Consider the following 9,882-nt stretch of genomic DNA (forward strand, 5'->3'; position numbering starts at 1 on the left):
ATCAATCAAAATAAAATGTAGGTATTATTAATCTAAATCACTCCTAAGATTAATTTAAAAAAAAATCACTCTTTGGGTGAGACTAATCCCAGAGTCACAAAAATTGCAATGAACCTTGGAGGGTGACACTAAGGAATTCATTGCTTGGTCGGATTTTGAACACTTAACCTACCCTTCTTGAGGAGCTTATCAAGGCTCGACTTGCACAATCCCTTATATATCAGTTAGGTTCATGGACCATATAATAAACTAAACATTGTGCCAAACATTTTTCAAAATAGACTGATTTTTTTTGTGTGTGTGAATCTCTATGATGAGGAGATCAACTTCAACAAAAATTAGTTTATTCTAAAACTTTTAACCCTAATTTACAAGTTGAAGAATGATAGACCATCCAATTTTTTGCAAACCAATTTTGATGGGGTTAGAAGTTTCAAAATTGATGAAATTTTTTTTTTTTTTAATGATCTCTTTGTCAACCCATTTTGAGCCTTCTAACCCACATATAGAAAAATATTTGGCACAATCACTACAAGAAAATGGATTTTTAGTGGTGAATTTTTTTAGCCATGATGTATATGTTGCGACTAAAATTTTTAGTGACAATTTTGAACATTTAGTAAAGAAAAATATTGTAACTGAATAACAAATTTCTTGGAGTGAATGTTTGATTTTTTATTTGCTAACGCCACCCCCAATTCCTATGTAATCATTAAAGAATTAACTCACATCTTGTGGTAGTGTTAGCAAAAGTTGATGTGGCAATGGATACTCTCTCACACACGTATATATAGGACTTTTAGTATAAAAATTCAATAGGTTTATGGCAATGGCAACATGGGCCATTTTTTTTAAGAATCAAAATAGGGCTATTTGCTACAACAACTTATGTTTTAGGATAAAAATTCCCTTCCCTAAAATTTCTCTTATAAACCTTAAAAATTAATCTTCTAAATTGTAATTTTCTCATTCCCAACATTTTACACTACAGTAATATAGGGCTATAGCGACGGTCGAGACCGTCGCTATAGGTACACATTACCGTCGCAAAAAGCATATAGCAACAGCCAAGCGGGCCGTCGGTAGTCCCATCGCTAAATGTTATATCGACGGCCAACAATTCACAGAAACGTCGTTAGGTACAGGATTTATAGCGACAGCCGCTATTGGCCGTCGCTATAGGGTAGTCTATCTTAAAAAAAAATATTTATCCTTCAGCTACGGTTTTGACTTGGCCGTCGCTATAGAAGCTTTTGAAAAAAAAAATTTTAATTTTATACCAGCCCCCTCATGTATTGTTGAATATTGGAGATACCCTATATTTTGAAATAGATGACCTCGACCCAACTATCACTATGAAAAGACCCAAATACCCTCTCTACAAGAGCTCATTGGGTTATTATTGCATACTAATATAAATTCTCACAGAATCCAACTCACACACATTATAAGATGGTCACCGGAATCTAACTCACGCGCAAACATACACACACGGGCGCACACATACACATACACTCCAACTCACACACACACACACACAAGTGCGCACACATACACACATGCGCACAAACACACAAACACGAGCGCGCACACGCATAAAATATTGTTCTTTTCTGTAGAAACACTTATTTATCAATAAATCCCTAAAAAATAGTGAAAAAAAGAGAGACACATAGAGTTAAAAATGAAGAAGATACATGAAACTTTCAAATATTAATAAATTTAGCTCAAATGAAGTTCAGAAAGTCTCACAGACTGCTTATGAGATACAAACAAGAAAAAATAAAAGAAAAAATTGAAAGAATTTGAGAAGTTGTCACCCGGAATCAGTGGTGTACTTATAGAGCTTTCCTTTACTTGAAAAGACAATCAAAGAAACATCTGCATCGCAAAGAACTGAGGTCTCATGAGCTTTCTTCATTAATCTTGACTTTCGTTTCGAAAACGTAACTTGTCAATTGATCTTGTTTTCGATCCGCTTCAACTAAACCTTACATCTCACAATTCTTTCTCTCTCTTACAAAATCTCCAAAAAAGAATCAATATGAAAATTAAGTTGTCGCATTCTCAACCCAAAAGAGATTGAAACATTTCTAATTGATTTAAAACAGAAACTAATTGCAATTTTCAACAAAATAAATTACTGACCTTCACGCTTTCCTTGAAAATTCTCCTCTTTGGGTGAAGAAATTGGTTCGTTTTTAGCTTTTATGTTGTCTGCATTAATCGAGGTGACTGATGCTTCTGAAGGTTTGTTTGGTTTTTCAATATCAATAGTATCTTGCTCTGCATTAATCCATTGGTCATGTTAAGTAACTAGTGGAAGAACAGGCCAGGTGTGAAAGGCAACCACTGGAACATTAGCTTACTAGTGGCAAGGCCTCATACATGTCATTATTCAAACTCGTGTTTACGTACAAACAAACTATCTACGGAGTGTATGTAGGAAAGAGAAAGGAATAGTTCGAACACTGAGTAAAGTGGCGTACCTCATACAAAGTTCAATCATTTCCACCAGTGAAATTGGTGGGGGAGCAGCACATTGATCTGAACCATGTGACCTATGGTGATGTTTTTCATTTGGTTTCTGACCTAACATAAAACCAACACCACTCTACCAATCAAAAAATAAAAATAAAACTAACTCTAACTGATCAATTGCTTTCTTTTGGTTGATGGAAAACCATATGATCACTTCTCATCTGCAAAACAGAGCAGTTTACTGGATGTTTATGCTCATAAGATCGGTTTGATACAGACAGTGGGCCAGTCACTATGAGGTGCACCTGTTCAATCAAATTTCCAAATGCCTAAGAACAGTGCATCTGTGTGCATTAGTGCAGATGACTGCCTCACCTAGGCCCAAACCAAACTCGTTTGGTTGATCATAACCATATATATTATGTAGAGGTCTTCTTGGGCTACTGGAATACCTTACCATCGCAAATATGAGATCAAAATGGATACCATTCTTGGGGTAATGTTGTGATGTCCAAGCCTGATCTCAATATCCTCCAGTTTTTGCATTTGTGTGTTATTTAGACATACCCTTCCACTTTAAGGTGAATGAACCACCAAGGAATGAATTGGATTCATTCTCAATTTCAGGACTGCCAGCATTTTGAACATTATATCACTTACTAGTTACAAATGTTAGCAATGAACAATCCAACTGGAGATATAACCAACGGAAGCACACAAGTTATTCCTACTTACATTAGATAGTAAAAGTTGTCATGCAAACTCCGAAGATTAGTAAATATATACAATAGAAGAACATAGAAATGTCATACAAGGACAATATATTAACATTAATCCCAATAATATCCATGCCATCAAACAAGAAAAGACTTATGGTTTTGGCTGAACTCACCTCAACATCATAGAACTTGAAGCATAATCAAGAGCTATCCAAGGAAAGCTTGGTTTCAAAAATTTCTATAATGGTTGAATTGAGCTTTCCATTGACACTCGGACCAAGCCCTCCAATGGATATCAATTCTCCATAAGCAGTTGACTCTTCAATTCCAACAAATACTATAGGTACTCCTCCATCCAACATTACCCAAGTATATGAAATAGTTATAAATCAATATGTTCATAGAAAAACACAATCCAACAACATTTGATCATTATTACCCAAATAGAGAAAGGATGTAAGCCATACATAAAAAGAGCTATTGTTCCACACTAAGATGTTGGGATTAAAAAATTTGTAGAACAAAAGGGATTAAAAAACACCTTTAAGTTTAGGGCTGTTGAACCGTCCCCATATATATATACACACACCTTTAAGTTTGAAGGTGGTACTATCAAGCACAGACTTTACCACCTCACTGAGGAACCAACTTAGATATTTTGAACATTTAAACTAGTATTTTGGCTCTCAAAAGTGTCCATATTTAGATACATACTTCTTTAATACATACATGTGGTATTAAATTTCAACTTATTTGTTATGAACTATACCAAAATACATCTACCCACAAGGACCGAAAAGGCACATCACTAAAATATTTCTAACTCCACATCATACTGACTAATTTTATTATTTAAAAACAAGGAAATATCTATTATGGAACTAATTACATTCTAGGCTAGATAAAATAGTCACCAAAATCAAATCTAAATAGTGCTGCCAACTTGATCACCATGTCAACTTCTTCACCCTATGTGGATAATAAGAAATGCTATTAAACACCAGTACTCACTTTATATGACATAGGCGAGGAGAACAGCATAATAAAACATTCAACTTACTAGGATCCACAAAAATAGCTGACACAAGAGGACCCAAGTTGAAATTAGACTTTCCTACTTCATAAAGTTGAAACCTCTTCTCAAGAAATGGCATTGTTTAATATGTTTTTAAGAATGAATAATCACTTAACATAAGGAAAAAAAATGCTAAATGGTTGTTGATAAGAAATGATAAAATACCAAATTATGAATAATTTGTATTCCACCATAGGGAAGAAATAATAAATGAATATAAGAATTTTAAATTGTAATAAATATAAATTTAATGGTCATATAGTTAATGATGAATATCAATATAGAGATCTTGACAAGTGCTACCTGAAGGATCATTTTTATTGCAAGCCAATTTATGGAAGTTATGTGCTTTTGAAAACTTTGAGATGCTAATTCAATTTTAAAAGGAGAAAAAAAAAAAAAAACACTCTACATGCTATATCTTATTAAAAGAGTGCAATAAATTGTGAATGAAGTTGCTCAAATGGTTCATAGGACACTTCTTTATGTAAATAAAACTAACATCAGCATTTAGATTCATTGCAGTATATATATGTATTTTCCATTTCCTAATGTAAGGGTAGTTTCAATTCCCATCATGTAGGTTTTTATATCATTTTCAAATTTTTATTATGTTTTCTTCGTACAAAATCCATCCTAAATTTACTCACTTGACTTCAGAATGGATTGGCTTATATCCATCATTTGATTGATCATTCGACTAAGGAAGGCACTAATCATGTGACTGAAAAAAAAATTAAAATACTAAATCCAAAACAAATCAGAATTCACAAAAAGGGAAAAAAAAGAGTAAAAAGTAAATACAAGGCAATATCTCAAATTCTTTTGAAGAAAAAAACACTTACCCCGTGGACAATGGAAACTCTTCAGGCACGGAACAACTCCACTTCTAGATTAGTAGAAGGTCAAGATCATGTCAGCATTACCACATCAAATTACATGTGTTTTAGTGTAACAAAGAACTAGATTGAAGTAGTTTTTCAGAAACATTTATCATCATCTAAAAAAATCATGATGCAACTCCAACAAAGCAAAAAAAAAAAAAAAAAAAGACAAACAAGGGAGTGAGACAAAAAGATATTTGTAACTTACAAGTTGTTGCCTAGTGAACTTCCAAACAAGTTTCTGAAGAAAATTGTGCAGAAAAAAGTTGTGTTAAAATAAGAAAGTTAACCAAATGAAGCTAGAAACTAGAAAGAAGCCAAAATGTAACAAATGAGCATGATAAGGCATATTTACATATCATATAAGTGATTTGGTTTGGGCATTTTCAATTAAACACACGACACAAACTTAATGCTCCCAAACCAACCAAATATAAAATCACACAAGGAAACACACAATCTACACCATACTATAGAATTTAAGAGGTGCAGATGCTGAAAACCGAGTGAAAAAAATATTAGCTTCACTTCACAATACTAATGTGGACAGAAATCAGTCTTTATATATGAGATTTCTATAGTTGGTTTGCCTAAAATAAATGAGATTGAGCCTTCACTACTAAACTGCAAGGGTAAGATGAAAGTTAAGCATTATGGAAGAGGAACTCACATTCCTTCTCCTTTCTTCAATATCCAATAAAAAACAGGTCCAATCAGCAAATTGCTAGTCAGGTACCTAAGCCATCTCGTTAGTTCTGTTTGATTGCCAACTTTTTGTTAGATACTAGCATACTAATCAAATCACTTACATGAAATCTATCTTTGACAGACTATCAAAGCTACTCAGAATTTGTCATGCTAGCTTGTTAAAGCTGAGATCTCTATGAAAAACATATCATCACAAAATATTTAAGGAAAAGTTTGCAGCCCAAAAAACATGTTCAACAACATTGTTTGGTAGTACTCTATATAAGCATTCAACTCACAGGCTAGTCATGTTTAACAAGTTACTTACTTAGAGGTGGAAAGACATTTCTTGTGCCATTTATGTCACTAATCCTCCTACATAAAGAAATTCAACCAAGAATTAACTACTACAATGAATTGTTTAGTCAAAGATCACCAAAAAACATTTACAAAACAATTAAGAGAACATGATATAAAGAAGGATTATTCACAGCCTATGTAATTTGGTCAAAAGAGAAATGCCAGAAGGAATGGGACCTTCCAACCCACTTGCATGTAATGCTCTGCCAACAAAGAAATTCCAACAAGATGATTGAAAAGTTATTGGAATAAGGAATTTCTAACATTTGGAGGCACTCAAAAATTAAGATGGATTGAAACTCTTACACATGTTCAAGCTTTGTCCAGTTCTGTATAAAATCGGGTATCTTTCCAGTAAAATGGAAAAAATTACAGATTCAAGGGTTTCAAATCAAACAAAAATCACAAATTAAATTACTTGAGTCAATAGAAAACTAAAGAACTAGGGTTTATCATGATGTGATTGAAGAAAACTAATGTTTCTTCTTAAGGACTTACAAATTTGAAATTCTTTTATAGGTCTTCTATCATTATCTTCCCTTTGACTTCAATCGTTCTCGAAATCAACCAAAGAGAATGAGATCCCTCTACCGCCCCTTTTTCTTCTTCTTCTGGTGAAACAAAGATCAAAAGCCAGCTTTACAATCGAATACGAGAGACGAGTAGGGTTTTGTGAGAATAGGAGAAGCACAACTTTGAAATCGATGGTTGGGGAAATCGATGATTAGAGATTGATTTACAGTCGAATATTTAGGGAAATCGGAGATGAGAGATCAATTTACAATTGAAGATTAAGAGAAATAGAAGACGAGAGATCAATTTCCAATTGAAGATTTAAACAAAACGAAGGGGAGAGATCGATTTACAATAAAATTTTTAGAGAAATCAAAGGTTTCTTTTCAATTGTTCTGTCTTCGTTCGACCACGAGACCAAGTTTTGATTCCGAAACCTTCGTAAAAAAAAGAGGAGACCGAGTTTTGATTTCGTAAAAAACTGATATTAGAGGAGACGATTTAACAGAGTGAGAGCCGAGAGAGAGAGTGAGAGCCGAGAGAGAGAGCCGAGAGCCGAGGAAGAGCCCTTCTTCCTTACTCCTAGAGTACCTCTAGAAAACACGATTTAAAAGCACCGTATACCGACGACGGTCACATTTTTCTGTTGGTATAGATGGATACAACGAGGGTTTAATTGTGACCGTCGCTGCAAGTCGTTGCTATAGAAGTAATTTCCTGTAGTGTTATACCATCAAAATAGAGAGAGATCCAATATCTCTATTAAAACTTACTAAAAAATTATTGGAGTTCACTAAAGAGGCTCAAGATTTGAGGAACAATGGTGAACCTTGTAGATTTACACAATCTTGTATTCGATCCATGATTTATTGATGATTTCCACCAAAATTATCAATTTCTCCTATATTTTCTTTCTCTATTTACTTCATTTTTTAAAAAATCATTTACGTATTCTTATAATCTTGATATATTACTCGTCCATAATTATATAAATGGCAAATGATATAGCAAAAAAAAGAGTGATTGTTTTCTCATAGCCCAACACCGTTTTGACAAGTGGTGTTGATGACATAAGCAATAAGAGGAGAACTTTTCTCTCTCTTACCCATAGTGAAAAAAATGAAATTTCCTAACCTCGTGGCATTAAAAAACATTATGCAATACCATAGTGTTGTAAAAGATGAAATTCTATGAATTTAAATTAAAAAAATATTTTTTTATCGATGAATTTTAATTTTAAATTTGAGTGCTTGATAGCTATCCATTTTCAATACTTTTAATCAATAAGCTAAAAAAACTTTGTTTTTTTCTTACCATGAGTTTTTTCATGGGTGTTCAATTGCCAATACGATAATCCATGTGGATCCCACAAATATTTTTAAGATTTAAAATCTAGAAATTAAGATTTATGGGTAGTGAATGTGCAGGCAATAGAGAGAAAATTTCTCTTTTATTATTTATGTCTTAGCGCCACATGTTAAACTAGTGTTGGGCTGTGAGCAAAGAATCACTCTAAAAGAAATTGGTTTCACGGAATTTTTATGGTTGTTGTTCATAAAATTTTCCCAGCGTTGAACCTAGACACTGGAATGTATTATAGTGTCGAGACTCAACGGTACCTATTGTTGAACGTCAATGAAATTGTCTAACAAAAAATTCTATAAATGAAAAATGTCCACATTGTCGAACCTCGACGATAGGTACCCTTGAGGCTTGACGCTATAATACATTTCAATGTCGAGGTTCGACATTGGGTAAATTTTATGGACAGTAAAGATTCCGTGAAATCAACTCGCTAGTCAAATTTATCTGAGTCACAACTCGTTGCGTCTGACTTCAATAATGGCTCTCAACGAGTTTCAGTACTGAGTTAATTCGAAATTAATTGAGTCAAGTACACTATACCTAGTTTACACCGAACTGGACTTGTTTCGAATCGCAATGTAAAAGAAAACGTCAACTTCATGCATTAAAAACACTTAAACGTTGCCTTCATGTATTAAACACGTATGAGAAAGACCTAAGAGGACACTTGATTTGAGTTCATGTATTAAAATATTCTTATTTTTTCCCTATAAAAAGGGCAATGTGGATGGATAGCTCAGACTAAAAGAAGAAGAAGAACATTATGGAGGGAGTTGAAGTTGTGTCAACCTACACCAACATTTTGGGTACGGTTGTGAAGATACGGGTACCTAGTATACAAGCCTTGATGGCGTACCTCAAAACGAGTCCTCCGAACCAGTGGATTGAGATCATCGTCACAATTCCGAAACACTGTCCTGTATTGGAACAGATACATATAGAAAGGTTTTGCAGAGATAATGACTTGTTCGCAGCTTACGTAGAAACCGATGAAGTAAAACTACTTGCTCAATGTTCTCGCAATGGCAAAAGATTTTGCATAATAGAAGCTCCCACCTATGAAGCTTTGGCAAGGTGGGAGTGTGAAGTTGATGCAGATATCATCAATGTGGTCGTTCCACAGAACTGTGGTGCAGCACAGAGACACCATATCATGTATCTCAGCTTCGAGCGTGGTTATGACTACACCGGACACCTAGAAACAAAAGATGTTGATGGTGGTGCTAGCTCCTCCTCCTCTTCCTCTTGGACCAAAAACATTAAGTAACGGAAGTGTTTCTAGTGGTCTCGCTTTCTTTCGTGTGTTCGCGTGCGCGCGCGTGTGTGTGGTGTCTAGTGTTTGTAATCTTCAAGGTGTGGTTAAGTTGTAACCCTTATACTAATATGTGATGTTCAATCTTATAGTGCATTGGGATCTACTCGTGTGTGCGTTGTAATCTTCTAGGTGTGGTTAAGTGTAACCTTATAGTAATATGTCATGTTCAATCTTATAGTGTATTGGGATCTTCTCGCGTGTGTGTTGTGTTTTGTCATGTAATATGCTAATTAGTGTGGTTAAGTGTAATCTTACAGTAATATGTGATGTTGAATCTAGCTTATAGTGCATTGGGATCTGCCCATGTGTGTGTTTCATCTTCTAACGTGTAAGTGTATCTTATCGTAACGAGTGATGTTCATAGACTAATAGTGCATTGGGAGCAACTCATTTTTTATGCACTCAACATGGTTATACTAGAGTTACATTTTTGTGGAAAATCCCTAGGAATATTTTAAAATCTCAGCCATATGTTGATTTACG

General features: G+C 34.2%; 1 long non-coding RNA gene across 5 annotated transcripts; it reads right to left on the reverse strand.

Moving 5' to 3' along the window:
* Positions 1 to 4,692: 4,692 nt before the first annotated feature.
* On the reverse strand, positions 4,693 to 7,442 carry LOC147406508 (uncharacterized). 5 transcript variants are annotated; one of them, XR_015176484.1, is made up of 5 exons: positions 6,705 to 7,261; positions 6,338 to 6,409; positions 6,175 to 6,221; positions 5,368 to 5,400; positions 4,693 to 5,164 (listed from the first exon to the last, which is right to left on the reverse strand). It is a non-coding gene; the product is annotated as an uncharacterized LOC147406508 (long non-coding RNA). The 5 variants fall into 5 exon arrangements; XR_015176485.1 differs by lacking the exon at positions 4,693 to 5,164 and adding an exon at positions 5,219 to 5,237; XR_015176486.1 differs by lacking the exons at positions 4,693 to 5,164; positions 5,368 to 5,400 and adding exons at positions 5,866 to 6,040; positions 7,311 to 7,442 and having other exon boundaries at positions 6,705 to 6,817.
* Positions 7,443 to 9,882: the final 2,440 nt, after the last annotated feature.

The sequence above is a fragment of the Akebia trifoliata genome, chromosome 3 (assembly GCF_017979445.1).
Source record: "Akebia trifoliata isolate Shusen 1 chromosome 3, ASM1797944v1, whole genome shotgun sequence".
Taxonomy (NCBI): Eukaryota; Viridiplantae; Streptophyta; class Magnoliopsida; order Ranunculales; family Lardizabalaceae; genus Akebia; species Akebia trifoliata.